General features: G+C 41.4%; 1 protein-coding gene across 5 annotated transcripts in view; it reads right to left on the reverse strand.

The window, feature by feature from the left end:
- The window catches only part of LCLAT1 (lysocardiolipin acyltransferase 1), a 186,641-nt gene extending 173,620 nt beyond the window's left edge, over positions 1–13,021 (reverse strand). Inside the window, exon 1 of one of the 5 annotated variants that reach the window (XM_001500475.6) lies at positions 12,709–13,021. The gene's annotated coding sequence lies outside the window, so the exon portion shown is untranslated. Of the gene's footprint in view, positions 1–10,795; positions 11,216–12,687 lie in introns of those variants that run through there. The other 4 variants (XM_005600096.4, XM_014731229.3, XM_070236567.1 and 1 more) reach the window with 4 other exon arrangements.
- Between the last annotated feature and the right edge of the window lie 7,525 nt (positions 13,022–20,546).

Consider the following 20,546-nt stretch of genomic DNA (forward strand, 5'->3'; position numbering starts at 1 on the left):
TAAGTCATAGGAAGATAAAATTAGTTGCCCACAGCCTTCTAATAACAAAAAAAGGAATTCTACAACATATGAGGTACTGTGAGAAATTAGTGTTACTCGCAAAATCTTTTTTAATCCTCACAACAACAATAGCAGAAAAACACTACTGTGATTACTGTGGGTAATCAGACTTAGGTTAAAAAATAAAATTCCCTGCTCCAAATCACCACAGTAAGTGCTCCCAGGAGATTCAAGACCAGTCAGGCAAAACTCAAAGAGTTCAAGTTGTTCAAGGATAATTAAAACAAACCAAAAGATAATACTGTGTCTCCCATACAAATATAAAATGAACACTTGTCTATGATTTTACTTAACTCATTTATTTATTACAGAACAAATAAAATGTTCCATCTGGTTCAAAGGCAAGTCCAAAGAGCACAAACGCACAGGCAATGGGGAATGGTGAAATGACTTTGCTTAACAGATCCAAACTGGCTTCTCCCACAAAAGAGGAGAAGAAATCAATTATACCTCCAACCAACAAAATCCATTTGCATGCCTAAGAATAAGAATAATTTGCATTGCTGTCAGTTACTCATAACGTACAAAGGTGTAAAATAAATCAAAAAACAATAAAAGCTGAAGACCCCATAGATTAGACCTCCAGGAAAAGTGCTCTAGACATCACCTAGTTTCCACTGGAGACACCCAGTAATCCTTTTGGTACATTTCAAAGTCTTTCACAAATTTTCCTTACATAGCTCTTAACCACTATGCACAATGCCTTTTTCTTCTTTTAGAAAAGAAACCACAGCTTCAAGATCTGTGACAACCACTAGAAAAACTGAGTTAGTCCCTTCCATAAAACTAATCTTTCCCTAAGATGAATTTTTCTCTATCACATTCTAAGCTAGAAATTTAGACTTACTATGAATTCATACATAAATGCAGAAAAAAATTAATTGATTGGACTGTCAGGCTTCTTAAGAGATCTAAAACTAATGAGGGTTTGGTTTTACTGAAAAATGACCCACAGAATTACTCTCTGGAGAAATAAAGACATAGTTAAACTGTCACTTCCAAGTAACTGACCCAGAATTTACTTATAAGTGTCTTACTGGCAAATTTATGCATCTTAATTTCCACACTATGTTTTCTTCCATACTTCCATAAAAGGTAATCCCAGAGGCTGGCCTGGTGGCATAGTGGTTAAGTTCAGTGCACTCTACTTCGGTGGCCCAGGTTTGAGGGTTCGGATCCTGGGCACAGACCTACACCACTCATCAAGTCATGCTGTGGCAGCATCCCACATACAAAATAGAGGAGGATGGGCACAGATGGTAGCTCAGGCACAATCTTCCTCGAGCAAAAAGAGGAAGATTGGACAAGTGTTAGCTCAGGGCAAATATTCCTCACCAAAAGAAAAAAGGAATCCCCGTCCAATTTCCACCTCCAGTAAAATCAAGTAGACGTACTTCTGCCTACTGCTCCAGCTAAATGCAACTAAAAATGGGGACATTATAAATAACACAAACTAAAAAAGACTCTGGAGGTGGAGAAAAGAAGGTACCATGGAAAGACATAGTAAGAGTTCCTTGGGTTTTCCTTTTGACTCTTATACCACACGGATAGGGAGCTGAAGAAGCCAGTAATCCAGAATTGCCAACAGGGGCAAACAAAAAGTCCCCATTATTTCAAAGGACCAAGAAAAGAACAGCAGAGCAAAACAGAAAACTTTTAAACAATAACCACTGCACTCCAGCCAAAAACCATAGGAAAAACTGTGGCCCATCCCCACCCAAGACAGCAAAGGCCAAGCAGGGAGCCTGAACTTTCAGTCTTACCAGGGTGTGATGTCGTGCTTCAACACGACCGTCCCTCACCCCACCACCACCCTGCAGGGGTGATATCTAAGGCCAGACTTTCCTCCCTGCCAGGTTGTTGTAAAAGCCTCTTCCCCTGCCACAAGCCGTCTATGGAGACCACCTGGAGAGCCTGGACTTTGACTCCCATGACAGTAATCAGGCACACTTCTCACCCCACCAGGGGCGGTACGAGACAAAGCCTAGCAGAGAGTCAGGACTTTCACCACCCTCCGTGGTGTCCGTCGAGGCCATGCAGGGAACAGTAAGGAGGCAGGGTAGTATCAGTGGGGGCCTACAGCAGAGCTGAAACTCCCACCTCTGCCCAGCAGCAATGAGGACTCCCACTTTGTGTCAACGGACCAATTTCTAGAAAGCACACAACTCACCCAAAATGAAATACATAATTTGAATAGCCCTGTAACTATTAAGGAAATTAAACTTGTAATTAAAAAGCTCCCAAAAAAGAAATCTCCTGGCCCAGATTGTCTCATTAGGGAATTCGACCAAATGTTTAAAGAATTAACACAATCTCTTCTAGAAAACAGAAGAGCAGGGAGCATTTCCCCAATTCACTTTATGAAGTTAGTATTACCCAACAAAAGACAGTACCAAAAAAAACCGAAAACTACAGACCAACACATAAATATAAACACACAAATCCTTAACAACGTATTAGCAAACAGAATTCAGCAATATACAAAAAGTTGAATTTAATCTAGGGATACAAGGTTAATTCAATATTCAAGAATCAACAAATGTAATTCATAATATTAACAAATAAAAACATATATAAATTCACATGATCATACCAATCTATACAAAAAAATCATCTGATAAAATTCAATACCTGTTCATGAGAAATATTCTCAGAAAAAAATAGGAATAAAAGGGAGCTTCTTCAATTAGACAACAAACATCTACAAAAAATCCACAGCAAATATTGCACTTAATAATAAATGCATATTGTAAACAGAATGCATATTGTATTACCCCTATTATCAGGAAGAAGGCAAGGATGTCCACTCTCACTACTTTTACTCAACATAGTAATGGAAGTTTTAGCTGATGCAAGAAGGCAAGAAAAGGAAATAAAAGCCACACAGAAAAGAAATAAAACTGTCCCTATTTGCAGATGTCATGATGGTTTACATAGAAAACCCCAAGAAATTTACCCAAAAAACCTCCCAGAACTAATAAGTGAGTTCAGCAAGGCTGCAGATACCAGATAAACATTTAAAAAAAACAAATTGTGTTTCAGGGGAAAAGATAACCAACAGAATAGGAAAAAATTTTTGCAAATCATATATATGACAAGGAGTTTGTATATAGAATAAGAATTCCTACAACTCAATAATAAAAGGGCAAGCAACCCAATCAAAAAGTGCACAAGGGATCCGAATAGATATTTTTTCAAAGAAAATATACAAATGCCCAACAAGCACATGAAAAGCTTCTTGACATAATTTGCTATCAGGGAAATGCAAATCAAAACCACAATGAGATACAACCTCATACCCACTAGGATGTTATAACTTCTCTAGGGTGGCTATAATTAAAAAGACAGATATTAACAAGCATTGGTGAGGATGTAGAGAAATGAGAACCTCCATACACTACCAATGGTACTTGTACAGCCTGAAAAACAGTCTGGCAGTTACTCAAAAGGTTAAACATATAGTTACTATATGACCCAGAAATTCATCTCCTAGGTTTATACCAAAGAAAACATATGTTTACACAAGAACTTGTACATTGATCACAGCAGTATTATTTATAATAGCCAAGGAAGGGAAACAATCCAAATGTCCATCAACTGAAGAACAGATCAATAAAATGTGGTATATCCATACAATGGAATATTATTGAGCCAGGTAAAGGAATTAAGTACTGTTGGATACTACAACATGGATGAACCTTTGCAAACATAATGCTAAATGAAAGAAGCCTGTCACAAAAGACCACATATTGGATGATTTCATTTATATGAAATGTCCAGAATAGGCAAATCTATAGAAACAGAAAGTAGAATTACGAGTTGCCTAGGGCAAAGGAAGGGAGGTGGCGGGAGAAGAGAATGAGGTGTCTCTGCTATTGGATAAGGGGTTTCTTTTTAGCTGATGAAAATGTTCTAAAATTAATGATGGGGATGACTGTACAACTCAGTGAATATATTAAAAATCACCATCAGATCCACAACTGACTTCTCTGTAGAAACTGACAAGCTGCTTCTAAAATTCACATGGACTTGGAAGGGACCCAGAATAGATAACACAATCTTGAAAAAGAAGAACAAAGTAGGAGGACTCACACTTCCCATTTTCATAACTTACCACAAAGCAACGGTAATTAAGACAGTGTGGTACTAGCATAAGAATAGACATACAGCTCAATGGAACAGAATTGAGAGTTCAGAAATAAACCCATGTGTCTATACAACTACCATATGACCCAGCAATTGCAATCTTGGGCATTTATCCCAGTGAAATGAAAACTTATGTTCACACAAAAACGTGTACATGAATGTTCATAGCAGCTTTATTCATAAAAGCCAAAACTAGAAATAACCTAAGATGTCCTTCAATGGGTACATTCATACCAAAGAATACTAGGGATAGTAAGGAATACTAAGCAATAAAAAAGAACAAACTACTGATATATGCAACAATTTGGACAAATCTCCAGGGAATTATGCTAAGTAAAAAAAGATAATCCCCAAAGGTTACATACTGTGTAATTCATTTACACAATATTCTTGCAATGACAGAATTACAGAAATGGAGAACATGTTAATGGTTGTCAGAGGTCAGGGAAGGGGGTGTGTGGCTATCAACAGACCATACAAGCATTCCTTATGGTGAATCTCTTCTGTTATCTTGGCTGTATCGATGTCAATATTCCCGCTGCAACATTATATTAGAGTTTTGCAAGATGTTACTGTAGGGGAGGAAGACATTTCCTCTACCCTCTCTGGGTTCGTTGGCCAGAGAACGAATTAAATTCACATGAGACAGAATAGCAGGAGAAAATTAAACAAAGCTTTATAACATGTATACATGGGAGAGGCTCAGGCAAGCTGAGCAACTCGCCAAAATGGCTGAAGCCCCCACCTTAAATATCATCTTCAGCTAATTACAAAGGAGGATGCTGGGGGTGGAGGGGGAGTTGATCTTGGGAGATTACCACACAAGTACAGTAAACAAAATGCAGATTTAAGTCCTTGCCTTTGGCATCGATTAAAAGTTTCTAGAGATAAAGTCATCCCCCCTTCTTCCTGGTACAGAAAGGGAAGCAACTTTACAGATGGAGATTTCCTTTACAATGTAAATGTCTCTTAACAAAGGGTAAGTAAATTCTACTTTTCAGCTGCTTTCCTGTCTGCAGTAACCAGCCCCAAATAACCCTCATGCCAAAGAGACATATCTTGGGGTGGCCAATTCCAGGCCCCCACACTACCATTGGAGAAAACTGGGTAAAGAGCACATGGGATCTCTCTGTATTCTTATCACTGCATGTGACTACAATTATCTCAAAATAAAAAGTCTAATTTTTAAAAAAAGGAATCCCTAAACATTGCTGTATAACAAATCCACATAAACAGAGAACATTACTTTTTTCCAAAAGGAGATAGCAGTAGGGAACCACATATCAAGCAAGAAAGAAAGAGAAAGAGATTGAATCCAACTTTGTAACTTTAAATAATTAATCTAATCTGGTACCTGCAAAACATAGATTAACAAATACCATGGTTGAATAATGACTCTCTCAAAAGATACCCATGGTCCTAATTCCCGGAACCTGTAAATGTTACCTTCTAAGGAAAAAAAAAAGCACTTTGTGGATAGAATTAAGTATTTTGAGATGGGGGATTATCCTGGATTATCCACCATGGGCCCTAAATATAATCACACATATCCTTTTAAGAGGGAGACAGAGAGAGGTGACCACAGACAGAAAGAAAAGGAGAAGGCAATGTGACCAGAGAGGAGGGATTGGAGTGATGCTGCCACAAAGCAAGGAATGTAAGCAGTCACCAAAAGCTGGAAGAGGCGAAGATAGATTCTCCCCCACAACCTCTGGAGGTGGCATGGCCCCCTGACCCTTTTATCTCAGCCCAGTGATTCTGAATTCTGGCCTCCAGAATTGCCAAAAAACAAATTTCTGTTGTATTAAGCCACCAAACTGGTGGTAATTTGTTACAGCGGCCACAAGAAACATCCCCCAGAAATGTAAAGAGCTAACAAATATGTATGGAAAAGGCTTTTAAGAAGTTTGAAGGACAACTGCAAGAGAAAACCACATACAATTTTAAAATTCTTAATTCAAAATAAGAATGTAACATCCCTAATTTTCAATAGTTAAGAGATCTAGATAAAAAGAGAAATAAATAGGGGCAGGCCCCGTGGCCGAGTGGTTAAGTTCTCGCGCTCCGCTGCAGGCGGCCCAGTGTTTCGTTGGTTCGAATCCTGGGCGCGGACATGGCACTGCTCATCAAACCACGCTGAGGCAGCGTCCCACATGTCACAACTAGATGGACCCACAACGAAGAATATACAACTATGTACTGGGGGGCTTTGGGGAGAAAAAGGAAAAAAAAATTTTAAAAAGAAAGAGAAATAAATACAGCTTTGGGAACAATAATGTCCAAGGCAGACTCAGTTCACTGAAGATCAGCCCACTCAATAGCCAAGAATTGTTTATAACAGTAGCTCTAGCAAAGATTCAATCTTAATTAACTCTAACTTCTAGTGTATTTCTTCTCTGAAGGAAAGAAAAGCTAAATTGTGCTGGTTTCATTACTACCATAAATAAACTCAGCAAAATAAGGTCACTCTAGCACTCCCTGGACTACTCCAGATTATTTCAATCCTGCTTCTACACTTCTCTCCCATTCTTAGAGAGAACAAAGCAAACATAATTCTTCCTCTAATTTAATCAGTTGGTCCTGATGCACAGCCATGCTAAAAATATAGTTTAAGTTTAAATCTGTAGTTGTTCCCATTAACAAGTATGTTATTCCAGTAATTCACACACTCTTCAGTTTGAATCACAAAATACCATTATGTATATGTTATAACACAAACAATAAAAAGCCAGTAATATACTTTTACTGAATTTCAGAATGATATAATGGGACATGCAAGAGTACTAAACGAGTTCCAAAGCAATCATGATAACATATGAAAGGGGAAAGGGCAAAAATGACATCTCATTTAAAACTCCCACCTTACAGAGAAAACCACCCTAAGAAGCTACAGTAAATTAGGTTGAGAATGGATATTCAGAAACTTTGGATATAATCTGTAATACAAGGCATACTTTTATTCAAATAGTCAATCTCTTACACTTAAACCCACATAAGTACAGTATATCTTAACTTTAAACTGGATTAAAACAGGCATTACAGCACAGACTCTGGAACCAGATTGCCTAGGTTCAAATCCATGTTACTTAACCTCTATGGGTCTGTTTCCTCACAGGTAAAACGAAGATTAATAATATTTACCTCTTAGGGGAAGTTGTGAGGATTAAAGGATTCAAAAACTTACAGCACTCAGGACTGAACCCGGTATGTAATAAGCACTCAATAAATGCTAGCTGCTATTAATATTATTAGTTATTTAAAGAGAGGGTCATCATTACCACCTATGGACCTCCTAATAGTCTCACAGTTGCCAGGCTCACTTTTCATCATAAAAAACCTAGAGGTGACAAGTAACAAAATCTCAATGATCTCTAAAGACACCAATTTGTTTATCTCCTCCTTCAGAAAGTAAGCTCAAGGACAGGAACCATGTCTTATTCAACTCTGTTCCTATCACCAAGTTCATGGTAAGTATCCCAAAATGTTCAAGTTAAATAAACAAACATTTTGGTGTTCAAGCCACTCCTGGTTACCATAATTTTCCTCCCCAACCCCACATAGGCAAATTTTATTAAATCTACACAATATAAAGAAAAAATAATTCTAAGAAAGTATTTGCATTACAACAACAGGAGAGCAGAAACAGTAAGAGCCACAGACAAAGCTGCCTTCCCCCAAGATACCTAAACATTCTGGTTGGGAGAGTCACTGCCAGGCCAGGGTAAACAATACTTTCACTCCACACTCCTAGCCACAGAGCCATTAAGAATGGCTGCCACCACTCATTTCTCTTCCCTCATCATGCTCTTATTCCCACCTTTTATCCATCATTTGCTCTGTGACACCACTAGACACCAGCTCACCAACATGCTAGCTCCCTGTTCCACGAGGTTGTCCCAAGGGAATAAAACCATATATTTACAAACATAAAAGGGAGGTCACCTCTTCCTATTTGAGATGGAAAACTAAGGGTAGCGTAAATCTTCCCTGTATCGTCCCTAGAACAGTAATCTACTTCCTGTGAGGAAGTGAACAATTTAAGTTTTCAGAAGCTTCAATTGTGAAAGACTGCTGGTCAAGTGGTTAACCATCTCCAGGCAGCTTTCACTGATGGCTGCCCCTCAGCCAGCCCTTCCATCTGCCTCCCGGGGTTGTCACAGCAGGATCTCCATGGCCCTACTGCCAGAGGGAGAGGACTAGGTAGAGGTGTGATGAACACTTGCTGTCAAATCAAACTGAAGGTCACAAAAGCCTTTTTCCAGCCTTACCCAGGGGTATAGGAAACTCACCAAAGGCTTTTCTTAGCTCCAGTGTTACATTCAGAACCTTGAAGCCAAAGGAATCATGGCTAGTACTCATTATCCAAGAGCAATCAGCACAGTAGAAAAAAAGGCCACACAGTGATTTCTCTTAAACAGGGGCTATATTTCATAATGATAAAAAAGACATTTGACCAGAATTTTCCAAAAAAATGAAACAAAATATAAATCAACTTATTTTCATAATGTATCTTATATTTCCCAAAATTTAGGTTACACTTGCAACTATGCACTAATTCTTAGGAGAAGGAATTCATCAATTGGTAAAGGGTTTGAGACATAATTTTGTGACCAAACTGTGAAACAGCATATAACAGCCTTGATTTCACATTTGCCTTTTACAAGACAATTATATAAAACTCATTTTTGCAACAACAAAAACTCTAGATTTCATACTGCTTTTAAATTCTTTTAAAGTACCTCTCTCATCATCACCCCTCCTGGTTTTCCTCATCAAAAGTTAACTGGTCTAATATTGCCAAATTTTCTAAATTAAGGTACAACAGTAAACTGCACAAATCTTAGATGTGCAACTTGAATTCTTACATATACATACTCCCATGTAACCACCACTCATCTCAAGATATAGAACATTTCCAACATCCCAGAAGGTTCCCTCATGCCCCTTCCAATCATTAACCACCAGGAACCACCATGCTAACTGCTATAACCAGAAACAGTTGTACCTGTTTTTGAACTTCATTTAAATGCAATCATATAGCATGCAACCTTTTGTCTGGCTCATTATGTCTATGAGATCCATCCACGTTGATGTCTGGATCAGTAACTCACTCTCTTTTATTGCTTTTTTGTTTCACTTTAAAACTATACAACAATTTATTCATCCATTCTACTGCCAATATCCATTTGGGTTTTGTTTAATTTTTGGTTATTATGAATAAAGGTGCTATGAACATTCTGTTACTTTTTTTTTTTTTTTTTTTGGTAGACACATACATTTGTTTCTCTTGCCTATATACTTAGGATGGAATTGCTGGATCATGGGTAGGATTAGACCTACCCATGCCACAGTTTTCCAAAATGACTGTCCCATTTTACATTCCTACCAACAACATAAAGGAGACTTAGTTGCTCTACATCCTTGCCAATACTGGCACTGACAATCTTTTTAATTTTAGCTATTCTGGAAAGTGTGTAGTGTCTCATTATTGTTTTAATTGGCATTTCCCTATTGACTAGTAACATTGAGCGCCTTTTTATATGCATACTGACCATTCAGAGACCCTCTATTAGAAAGTGCCTGTTCCAGACTTCTGTACATTTTTTAATTAAATTGTCTTTTTCTTATTGTACACACACATACACATATTTAGGTTGAGTCCTTTGTCAGATATATGAGTTGCAAATTTCTTCTTCCAGTCTGTATTGTGCTCTTCTCTTAACGGTATCTTTAGATGGAGGGAAGTTCTCAATATTAGTGAAGTCTGAAGTCAAATTTATCAATCATTTCTACAGTCAATTACTCTGAGAGTCCTTTTTCAGAAATCTATACCTACTCTACTCACTAATTCTTTGATTTGAGCTTATGGTTTGAGCAATTCTTGACCTTGCTCTGAATTCATGAAATCCTGCATCTTTGCAAGGTTTCTACAGTCAATTTGGAATGCATTCATGTTACGTTGTTGGGTGCTAAACAACTCTAGTATTATGAATGTTTGAGTGGAGATCAGTTTTAAAACTAGAGAATTCATTTGTGATTACTTCCCAATTATAACGACTTCAATACAAATATATTAAAAACTTACTGAAAAAGAAAGAAAAAAACTCTAATACCATTATTCTAGCATATTGCCCCAAACATACCTTATTCTTCCCACTCCCTTTGTGTAGCTTTCCTCCAATGGAGCAACCTTTACACTAGACCCTCTAGACTTTTGATGATATAATTAAGTTTTTTGTAGTATCAGAAATCAGAGGCCTAGAGGAAGTTATAAGCCTGGTTTCATTACAACTTATTTGACCCAACAAATTCAGAGGGTTTACAACTCTCCCAAAACCCAGTAACAAAGAATTCCCTGCTCTATCCTTTTTCCTAAATTAGTTAATATCTCCAATCTCCAACCATATCATTACCAAAAAACCAAAACAAAAAAAAAACCACCTTACTCTTTCCTTTACTCACTCATCAGGTGTTTCCCACCCCCATACTATTCTTCTTCACACCCAGTCAATCTTCCATTCTGCCTTCAAAATTTATGCAGTGAACTATGAATTCTGCTCTGCCACAGCCGAAGTTCTGGTTCACTCACCACCTCTCATCTGGAGTATGGAGACTGTCCTTAACTGGTCTTCCTCTTACATTCTCTCTTTCACTCTGTCACCAAAGTCACCTCTCCAGAACATAAAGTTGATCATGGTACTCCTATGATTAAGATCCTTCTACAGGTCCCACAGGATAAAGTCACTCTCCTAGCTGAGAATTCACAATCCAGCACCAACTTTTCCTGGCTTCTCTCTCAGCAACTCCTACAAATCCTCTGCTCTGACCCCTGGACACCCACGCACTCTCACCTGTCCTGACTTTGCACTGTTTCCTCCTTTGGCTACAGGCCCTTTCTCTGGTAATCCTGCAGTCAGTTCCCTTCCTCTCTGGACCACGGCTACCCCAGCAGAAGCAACTGTTCCCTTGTATGTGTTCCCACAGCTCTCTGTACTCAGCACAACTATATTTGAGTCCTTATCACACTGCGTGAGTTAATCATTTATTTGTTTGTCTCGTTCACTAGTCTACAAACTTCTGGACCTGGGGCTTCTCCCTGGACTCCTCAAGACTAAGGTCAGGAATTAATCTTTAGAATGCAGGTACATTGCAGGGCAATTCCACAAAGGCTCAACAAAAGAATGAATGACCCAGCCACTTTTATTCCTATCATTTTTTTCTATAAATAGAGACTAGAAAAATTAGTACAAATATGTCAAAGCAATGAACCTAACACAAGTTTTCTTTTTAAAAGGCATTCAACAAATTTAAAGTTTAATAAAAACTAAAATCTTCCTTATTTAATTGCACTTCCTGTTAAAAATTAGTCACAACTTTTTGTTTTAAAACACTTTTTTTAAAAAATGGGCAGCAAAGGTAGGATAGATATACCATTTAACCAAAGTAACTGTAGTCATCACAATATAAATCAGATGCCAGTGGAATGAATTATGGTTATTATTTATACATTACAACTAAAACCCACAAACAAAATTACTTTGTTGAAAAACTTGTTCACAAATATCCCCTTAACACATAACACATCTGTATGATACAGGAGGATGGTACGCATGGTGGTTAAGAACACAGCTGGAATCACAATGCTAGTTGTCCGATGTGGGGCAAATAAACTTCCATGTGCCTCAGCTTCCTCCTCTGTAAAACAAAGATTATCTTCACAATGATGCTGAGTGACCATGTTAGCACATACAAGGTCCTTAGATCAATGCCTGGTAGTTCAAATGCACAGTAATAAATGTCAACTGTTATCACTGCGATTTTAACTTTTTTAAGCCCTTTCACATATATTGTCTTTTTTTTTTTTTCTCACAACAGTACAATGAGGTTGTTTGGACTGGAAATGCTATGCCCATTTCAGAGATAAGATACCTCAGTCCCTGGCTAGGGCCTAATTTTCCTCTCGTGGCACTGCCACTCCAGCGCCGATAAGCAGGCGTCTGACGCCTAGAGGATGCACAGATAAAGCAGCGCCAGCCGCTGCCCTGACACCACACGTCCAAACCTCGCACGTGGGACGTTTGACAAATCGGATTTAACCGCGGCAGAGCTCGGACGGTGCTGGGGTGGTGCAGCTCCCAGGCCAGCCCAGGTCCGGAGCAGGAAGGTCTTCAGGCTCATCTTTAACATCGACGGGAGGCCTGGCCCCCGGGACGCGGCGGCCACCTCGCCCTCGCCCGGCCCGCGCGGCCCCGACGCCTCCACCAGCCTCCAGGATTCGCTTCCCCAGGTCCTGCTCACACCTGAGCCGGAGACGCGGCCACCTGCGTCGGGTCCCCAATTCCCGGTCAAGTGACCGTTACCGGGGCCGCAGCCCGGGGAGGCCCGCGACTCAGGGGGAAGAGCCCGTGCGGCCTCTCCCCCTCCGCCCACTCGGGGATCCCCCGGCCGCCGCCGCCATTTTCCCCGCGCCGGAACCCCCACCTGACACTTCCAGCCTCCCACCTGTGACCAGCAGGGGACCACACGCGACGCCGCTGGGGCGCGTGGGCGGCCTGGAGAATCCTTGGGGGTCACAACCTCCGGGCAGAACCCGCCGCTAATTCATCCCGGAGCGGGGAGGCGTCCGGCCCGTCGCCCTAGTAATGCGTCCAGGCAGGCGCCGTCCTGATTGGCTGCGAGCGCCGTGACGCGGCGGCGTCCCCGGCTGCGTGGGAAGCCCGGGTCCCCGGCGCCCCGCCCTGCTCCGCTGTCCCCTGCGGGGGGCACCCGGGCGCCTGTCCTCGAGGGCTCCCTTAAAGGAGCCACGCTCGTTTCCTCGTCTAGTCTCTGGGAGAGGAGGGACCGAGAGAGCGAGGGGGCGACGGGGCGTAGGGGCGAGAAGCAATAGAAATAGGAGATCACTCAGGGCATTGCCCCAGGGAACCTAATAGTCTGTCCAACGCCTGGAGTTTCAGAGTGGGAAACAAATCTGGGGAGTTTAATTTACAAGCCTAATTTACTAACCCGAAGTCACGGGACAAATCAGTAGTGGAACCGGTTCTAGAACTCAGGTTCCTGATGAGCAGCGCCAAGCTCTTCCTAGCAGGCTCAGCATTTCCCCAATCCTAGGAAAACTTTCCCTGTCTGAGCACCCGCAGCATTTTCACCATACCCCTCGGAAAAGGTACTCATCGCTTTCACGTGGTGTGTCTGTCCCCTAACCTAGTGGACTCTGGGCCCCATAAAGGGTGCGGACTGTGCTTCCAACCTCTTTTCGTTTCCCACTCAATGCCTTCCTCCTGCTGGCCTTCAACAAAGACTCACCAATTAAAAATCTTAAAAATAATAAACAGTGCAAAAATTGTACATCACACACACAGCCATTCATCAGTCATTCACGTATGTTTATGTGTTTTATTCGTTTATTCAACAAGGCACCGGGGGAGGGGCGGTGGTGAATTTTTTTTATGTACAAGCTTCCTGTCCTCCCAAAATTTATGGTGTAATAATAATGAACATCTATGGATGCATAGCTTCAATATAGCTAAATTGTCCGTGAATCGAAAGTTCCTGTGCTCCTCTTCTAAATCAGTTTCATAACCTCGCCGATTTTGTTCAGAAATATTGAAATATTTAAGATGTGCTAAAATTGTGTTCGAAAATGAAGATAAACAGCAGACGGAAACACTAATACAAAAGCCAAGTCTGCCAATTATCTCTGTGAACCCTAGACCTCATTTTTATCTTTAAAATAAGATTGCTAGGATAAAAGATCTCTGAATTCTTTTTTCCCCCCACTCCTACAAGTTTTTTGGTTTCTTGACGTCAAAGGGGAAAACCTGAAGCTCCTGAAGATGTTTTGAAAGCAGGGATTGTGTAATAGTTTATCTTTGCATCTCTGTAACTCCTAGAACAGACCACAAGAATGGAGGAAGATAATCTACACTTTTGAATACAGCAGGTGTTGAATAAAGGTTAACTGACTTCAATGAATCACCCCAGTTTCTTCTCTATATCACCTTCTAGTCTGGGGCCTTTCTTAGAGGTGGAGTGGTGGGACCTGAAGGAAAGGATCAAAACTCTGGAGTCCTGAGGGTATTAGCTCTTTTTTACCCCAAATACTTCCAATACCCACATGATTGGGTTTTCCACACCAAGCAGTTTTCAGATTCTCTGAGGACAACAACTGGGTGTGATGCCAGCCCTAATATCAGTTCCCCTACATTAAACCCAGCATATGTGGGGTTAAAACCAAAGCACTCTTTTCCCTGCTTACTCCCTGGCTCCGGAATCCACAATATGCCTTGGAGACAAACCACCAAGTTCGCCCACCTGGGTTCCTTATCATCTCCTCCTCCTCCCTGCAAACAGTGTCCCAAGGCCTAATGCAGGCTGGTGGGAAAGCTCCGACCAGCAAGGCCTCTGACTCCTCACTGCCTCTCTACAAGCAATCACATTCCTCACAAACCTTTAAAACCCCTCTCCTCCCCTCTTTCGGGGACATAAGAAGAGACAAGACAAATCTGAGGGCTCATTCTCGTCTCCCGGCTGATATCATCAGAAATAAAAACCCTTTCCTTGCCATAAGGCCGGCGTTCCAGTTTTTATTTGGCCCCTCTTGTGTAGCGGGTAAAGAACCTATGTTTGTAGGCGGTAACAGGTATCCTACGATGTAATGCAATTCTGACGCTAACTACTTGGCATTAATGCAGACCCCACAGGTTAAGGGCTCAGTCCCACAAGACTACCCCCCACTTCAGCTCCAATCGCAAGCTGGAGCCTCCAGTACTTCTGATCAATCACCTGTAATTTGGGGGTTCCCACAAACCCTATGCTTGGGTTTTAGTTTGCTAGACAGCTCAGAACTCAGGAAAACACTTTACATATTCTTACTGGCTTATTATAAAGGATACAACTCAGGAACTTCCAAGTGGAAGAGATGTACAGGGCAAGGTATTGGGGGCAGTAATCATAGAGCTTCCATGCCAGCTCCGAGCATGCTACCCTCCCAAGCACCTCGACGTGTGCTCACCAACCCAGAAGTTCTCAGAATCCCGATGTTTAGGAGTTTTTATGGAGATTTCATTATGCTGTATAGGCATGATTGATTGAATCATCAGCCGTTGGTAATTAACTCAACCTCCAGCCCTGGTCCCTTCCCAGGAGGTCTGGGGGTGAGGTTGAACATTCCCACCCTCTAATCATATGGTTGGTTCCTCTGGCAACCAGCCCACATTATCCAAAAGTTAACTTATTAGCATAAACTCAGGTTTTAGAGGCTTGTTATGAATAACAAAAGGCCATTCTAGCCTCCATCACACAACAAAACACAAGGATTTTAGAAGCTCCATGCTAGGAACCAAGTTGAAGATCAAATATATATTCCTTATTATATCACAATATCACAGAGTGTACAAGGAAAAAGACTCTAGGACAAACCGAAGGAGTATGGCATTAAAGCACTCTGGCTGGTCCCACTGAGGGTGTGACAAAACATGGGCCCAGACCATCTTGCTGCAATTTAGGTAAATTTATGCTAAGGTCATCCCTGAGATTAGGGGGCTCCCCCTCCAAAAAGTGGACCCCCACACTGCACAACTGATCTTCTGAACATTTCCTGTAGTGTGTATCTACCGGAACTTCCCACACTGACCACATCTGTCCTGTGTGCTCAAACCACTACGTGAATAATAATAAAATACATGAATTTATAACATAGTTGGATCATAGGCAACTGTGATCATAAACTTTACAAGTTAAGTAAATAGCAAGGAAGCAAAGAGCTCAAATTGTTTAGAAGGTGCTTATGTCCTACTTTAGGCAATAACCCTATTAATAACTTACTGACTCTTGGTAAAGAAGGTCCTTTGCACTCGGATAAAGGTCCACTAGCCTAAAACTGTCCTTGAGCTCCTAGCCCTGATGGAATAATAATTTTCTGAGATTCTCCCCGTAGAATTTCCCTAAAATGAATCGCATCACCAACCCTGCCCCGGGTAAAAGAATATTTAAGTTATACAGAAAAAGTAGCTCAAATCCCAGCTTCCTCCATTTACTAGTTATGTGGCCTTAGTCAGGTATTGCAATCCCTCTGATCCTCAAGATCCCTCATCCGTAAAATCCAGAGAATAATCTTTCCTTTCAGAATTGTTGTAAAGGAAAGAGAGAATTCACCCTGTAGCAAGCCCATGTCTTGTCTCTCACTTCTAGGGCCGTTCCTCTGAGACAGGGTGTTGAAGCCACACATGGGCATGGAAGCCAAACAAATCTTCATTTGAATCCCGTTTCTGATACTTGACAAACTGAAAATCTGGTTAAGTCACTTAATTTCCCTGGGCCTCAGTTTCTTGTCTGATAAATTTGGCTAATTAGTGCTTATCTCTTAGGACTGTTGAACATATTAAATGAAATAACAATAACGACCACCTGCCATTTATTGAGCACTCAGAGTGTGCCAGGTACCATGTAAGCCCCTCATGCATGTCATTTAATTCTCGAAACATCCTTCTGATGGGTGAGGATGTGAGACTTAGGATGGTTCAGCAACTTGCCCACGATCTCACAGTGAGTGGATGGCAGAGTCGGGGGTTTGAATACAGATCTCTCTGACACTGATGCATTTATTCCTAACTCTTCTGCCCAGCTGTGTTGAATGCTCTTTGAGGATTATTAGCATATGATACAAAGATCCTCACAATTTGTGCTCACTCCCTTAGGTTCCCACCCCAGATCTTTCTGTCTCCAATCTTCCAAACTTGCTCCTTCCAGGCCTCTGACTAGCCAGCTAAGCCCTTTGCCCCTGCCAGTGTCCATGTACATCCTTCTCTTGAGCCAGTTCTCTCCCAAACAAAATGGAGGACCAGGAGCACTGGCCTAAACTCGGCCCGTTGGGAGCATAAGTCTCACTCTGAGGAGGTCTGCAGTGACGTAGCAGTCCATTTTCCTCTTGCATCCACAGACCAAATATATCAATCTTCAGCAAAGCTTAGGCTTCTCCTCCTCTATCATCTGGTCAAGGAAACTCTCCATGGGCTAAGCAAGAGGTGTTTGTACAATAGTGGTAGGAGAAATGGAGATCTTGGCCATCTGTTCATGCAGCTCATGTGTGTTCGCTAGGCCTGCTCAAACTCAATCTCAATGTACTACTTCCATTTTAAAAGATTGCTGCTAGGCCCACACACACTTATGAGCTGGCGGGTCTGATATTATACAATTCATGATGGGCAGTTTGGGTTGCATGGTCTCTTCATGCCCCATGGTCAGATGCTCAGGCTCTGTCAGGGCTCAGTAGCATGCCAGAAGATGCTTTCAAATGTGTATAGTTCTCTCCCCCAGCTGGCGTGGCCATGCTCCAGAATTCTTGAGGGCTGCAATGTGACTCTTCTTTTGGGACTTGCAAGAGGCTCCACATGGTCTTTCTTCTACCACAGTTTCATGAGTTGTGTCAGGTGATATGGCCAAAGTGGCAGGGCTCCTTGCACTGCAGGCTGGACATGTGGCTGAGTCCGTTCTTGATCTGAGCCTGTTACAGAGCAATGGGCTCGCTCTGCTCACCACTATCTGAACCAATTAATCACAATGAGTTAGAGATCAAGAAAGGAAGCTTTTGATTAGCCAGCAAATCAGAAGATGGTAAACTAATGTCTCAAAAAAGCCATCTTAGAGAATTACAGAATCTTGAGGCAGTTATATAGGGAAAATGGGCAGTAAGGAGGGGGGGATTAGAAATGTCAGCCTTCCGGCATGACAGACTCCAGGGCCCCTCATTGTTCCTTTCTTCTGTCAGTGATGATGGATACCTTACAGGTGTTCATTCTTCCTGGCGGCCTTCTTGTTCCTTGGGAAAATTGTTAAGATTGTTAAGAACAAAGTTATCAGAGTACTTCAGCAGGGGTATGTGCACAGGGCGAGGGCCATGAAATTGTGAAAGTGTGCAGTAATTCATAACGATTACATGCTGGAAAGGTTTTAACTAGGAAAGGGTCATTTGGCGTGACAAGATGGCCTCAATTATGTTCACTTACAAGCCCTACTTAAACCAGCCACATCAACGTCAACCTGAAGAGATCCACCAAGTGTTATGCTTCTTTCTTAGTGGTAGGAGATACAAAATACGGTAAGTTTCCCCTTATTTTGGAGGAAATGTCCTGACGTACCCTAGATCATTGGACCACTTCACCATCCACATAAGGTCTGTACATTACATAATACTATTGTGCCAAGGTTATTTTATTTGTTTTGGTATAAATTCTATGTTTATATAAGATGTTAACATAAAAGTAAGCTGGGTAAAGATACAGAAAATCTCAGGGGTTTTTTGCATCTCTCCTATAAGTTCAAAATATGTCAAAACTTTAAGAATAACATTGTTATTTAAAATTTTCATCAATGTAGCAGGCTTCTGAATTTTTGTGAGTTTTATCCACCCTGTATGTGTCTCATCAAGGCATCCAGATTACTTGCATTTCTTGCTCATCAGGTCCAACTAACATGATATTTTGATATTGTAGACCAATGTGATGTTCTGTTAAATGGCCAGAAGGTCTGGGTTCCTTTGGAATATATTATGACACAAAACAGGAAAATGAACATAGCCCAGGAACAAGATTATAAAAGTATAATGTTGTCTATCCCATGTGAATGTTATTTCCCCCTGGATGTGATATTGTCTTTATTTCCTATCTTGGTTGGTGGTGAGGGAGCAGGTTCCACGGGCTTTCCACTTTGCTTTTCCTGCTATAATAGCTCTCATTCTATGGATAAGGACCAATGTGAGAGTTCTATCCATGACTAAGTATGTCTGTTCCAATTATACACTCAGGAATCAGAGAAATGACCACCAGGTTGGTAAGAGGACCCAGTGGGTCCACTGTGAGACAGACCTGGCTGAAGACTCCATTATTTATCTGACTCCAATATTCTCCTGTTCTAACCGGGGTACTATGATGATGCGTTGGTCCCCTGGGTATCCCCATCAACTTAGACACTGTATCCAACATTCCTCAAAAGATCACGGTATTCCTCATTTCTCAGTCTCTGATTATCCAAGGAAATAACCATAAGTCACTTTGGAGAAGAACTGAAGAAATTTGTAGGTACTTGCCATGGTGTTCCAGGTCCTTCTTCATGGACACACAGTCTCTCCTTCTAGTCCCTGTGTTCTAGGTCTGAGAATAGGCTCACGTCTTGAAATCAGGCAAGAGATTATGACTTTCCATTGGAGTGATGTTGACCCCAACCTTCTACTTATCCTTTCTTCATCTCTTCTGATTATGTATTAAGCAGCACCCTTTCTGTCTGCCCATCTATCTTGTCCCTAGAAATACTGTATTCTATTAGCCATCTCCAGGTCAGGTTAGTACCCCTGGCTGCCACTTCAACCTTACTATCCATAATGGTAATTAGGTCACCACTGCTTTTTACAATTGGCTCTGCTATTCTAGGATCCTGTCATCTCCATGCTACTAGAGGATCCTATTCTATAACAGCATCTTCTACCATCAGCCCTCGTCTACAGAGGACAAACACCACTGAGCTTCTCAATGGTACTGGTGCCCCTTCCAGAGCATTTGCCATCACCTTAATAGTCATCCAGACCCTCCAGAAGAACATAGGCAGCTCAAAGTTTTCCTGGTCTTATTTGGTCAATGCATTTTAGCCTGCTTACTTCTCAGAGCTTTTTGATTCCTCTATCCACATTCTACCATGACATTTCTGGTATCTCTACTTTATTTAATGTGGCCACTGCTTTTCCCAGCTTCCGAGAACCATCCCAGAAGTATGTTAGAACTGGCTCGCAGGGCATGTGCGGAGGTATTAAATATTATGTCATGGGAATGTGCCTCTTATTAGCCAATTCCCCTAAACCAGCTTTATATTCTGCCCCCTTAATCCAATATACTCATGAGCCACACTTAAGCATAATCCCTCTGCTTTGAGCCAGGTCCTACAGACCCTGTGACACATAATCCTTTCTCTCCTTTATAGCCCCAGAACTTCCCTGGTCGGGTCAAGGTGAGATTTGACCTTTTTTAAGTAAGAGTGGCCTCTGCCTTCTAACAAGTCAGAGAGGCCCAATTCTGCAGGCCCAGATGGTGCAAGGAATCTGAAGTTTCAAGGTTCTCAAGAGCGTCAAATCAGACATCCCAACCTCAAGTCTGAAGGCTCTTTTTTTTTCCAGCTTTATTGAGATGTAACTGACATATAACATTGTGTACGTTTAAGGTGTACAGCATGATGATTTGATATGCATATATACTGTCAAATGGTGATCACAATAAGGTTAGTTGACACATCTATCACCTCACATAGTTCCCTTTTTGGGGGGGTGGGTGAGGAAGATTGTCCCTGAGCTAACATCT

This window comes from Equus caballus, chromosome 15 (genome assembly GCF_041296265.1).
Source record: "Equus caballus isolate H_3958 breed thoroughbred chromosome 15, TB-T2T, whole genome shotgun sequence".
NCBI lineage: Eukaryota > Metazoa > Chordata > Mammalia > Perissodactyla > Equidae > Equus > Equus caballus.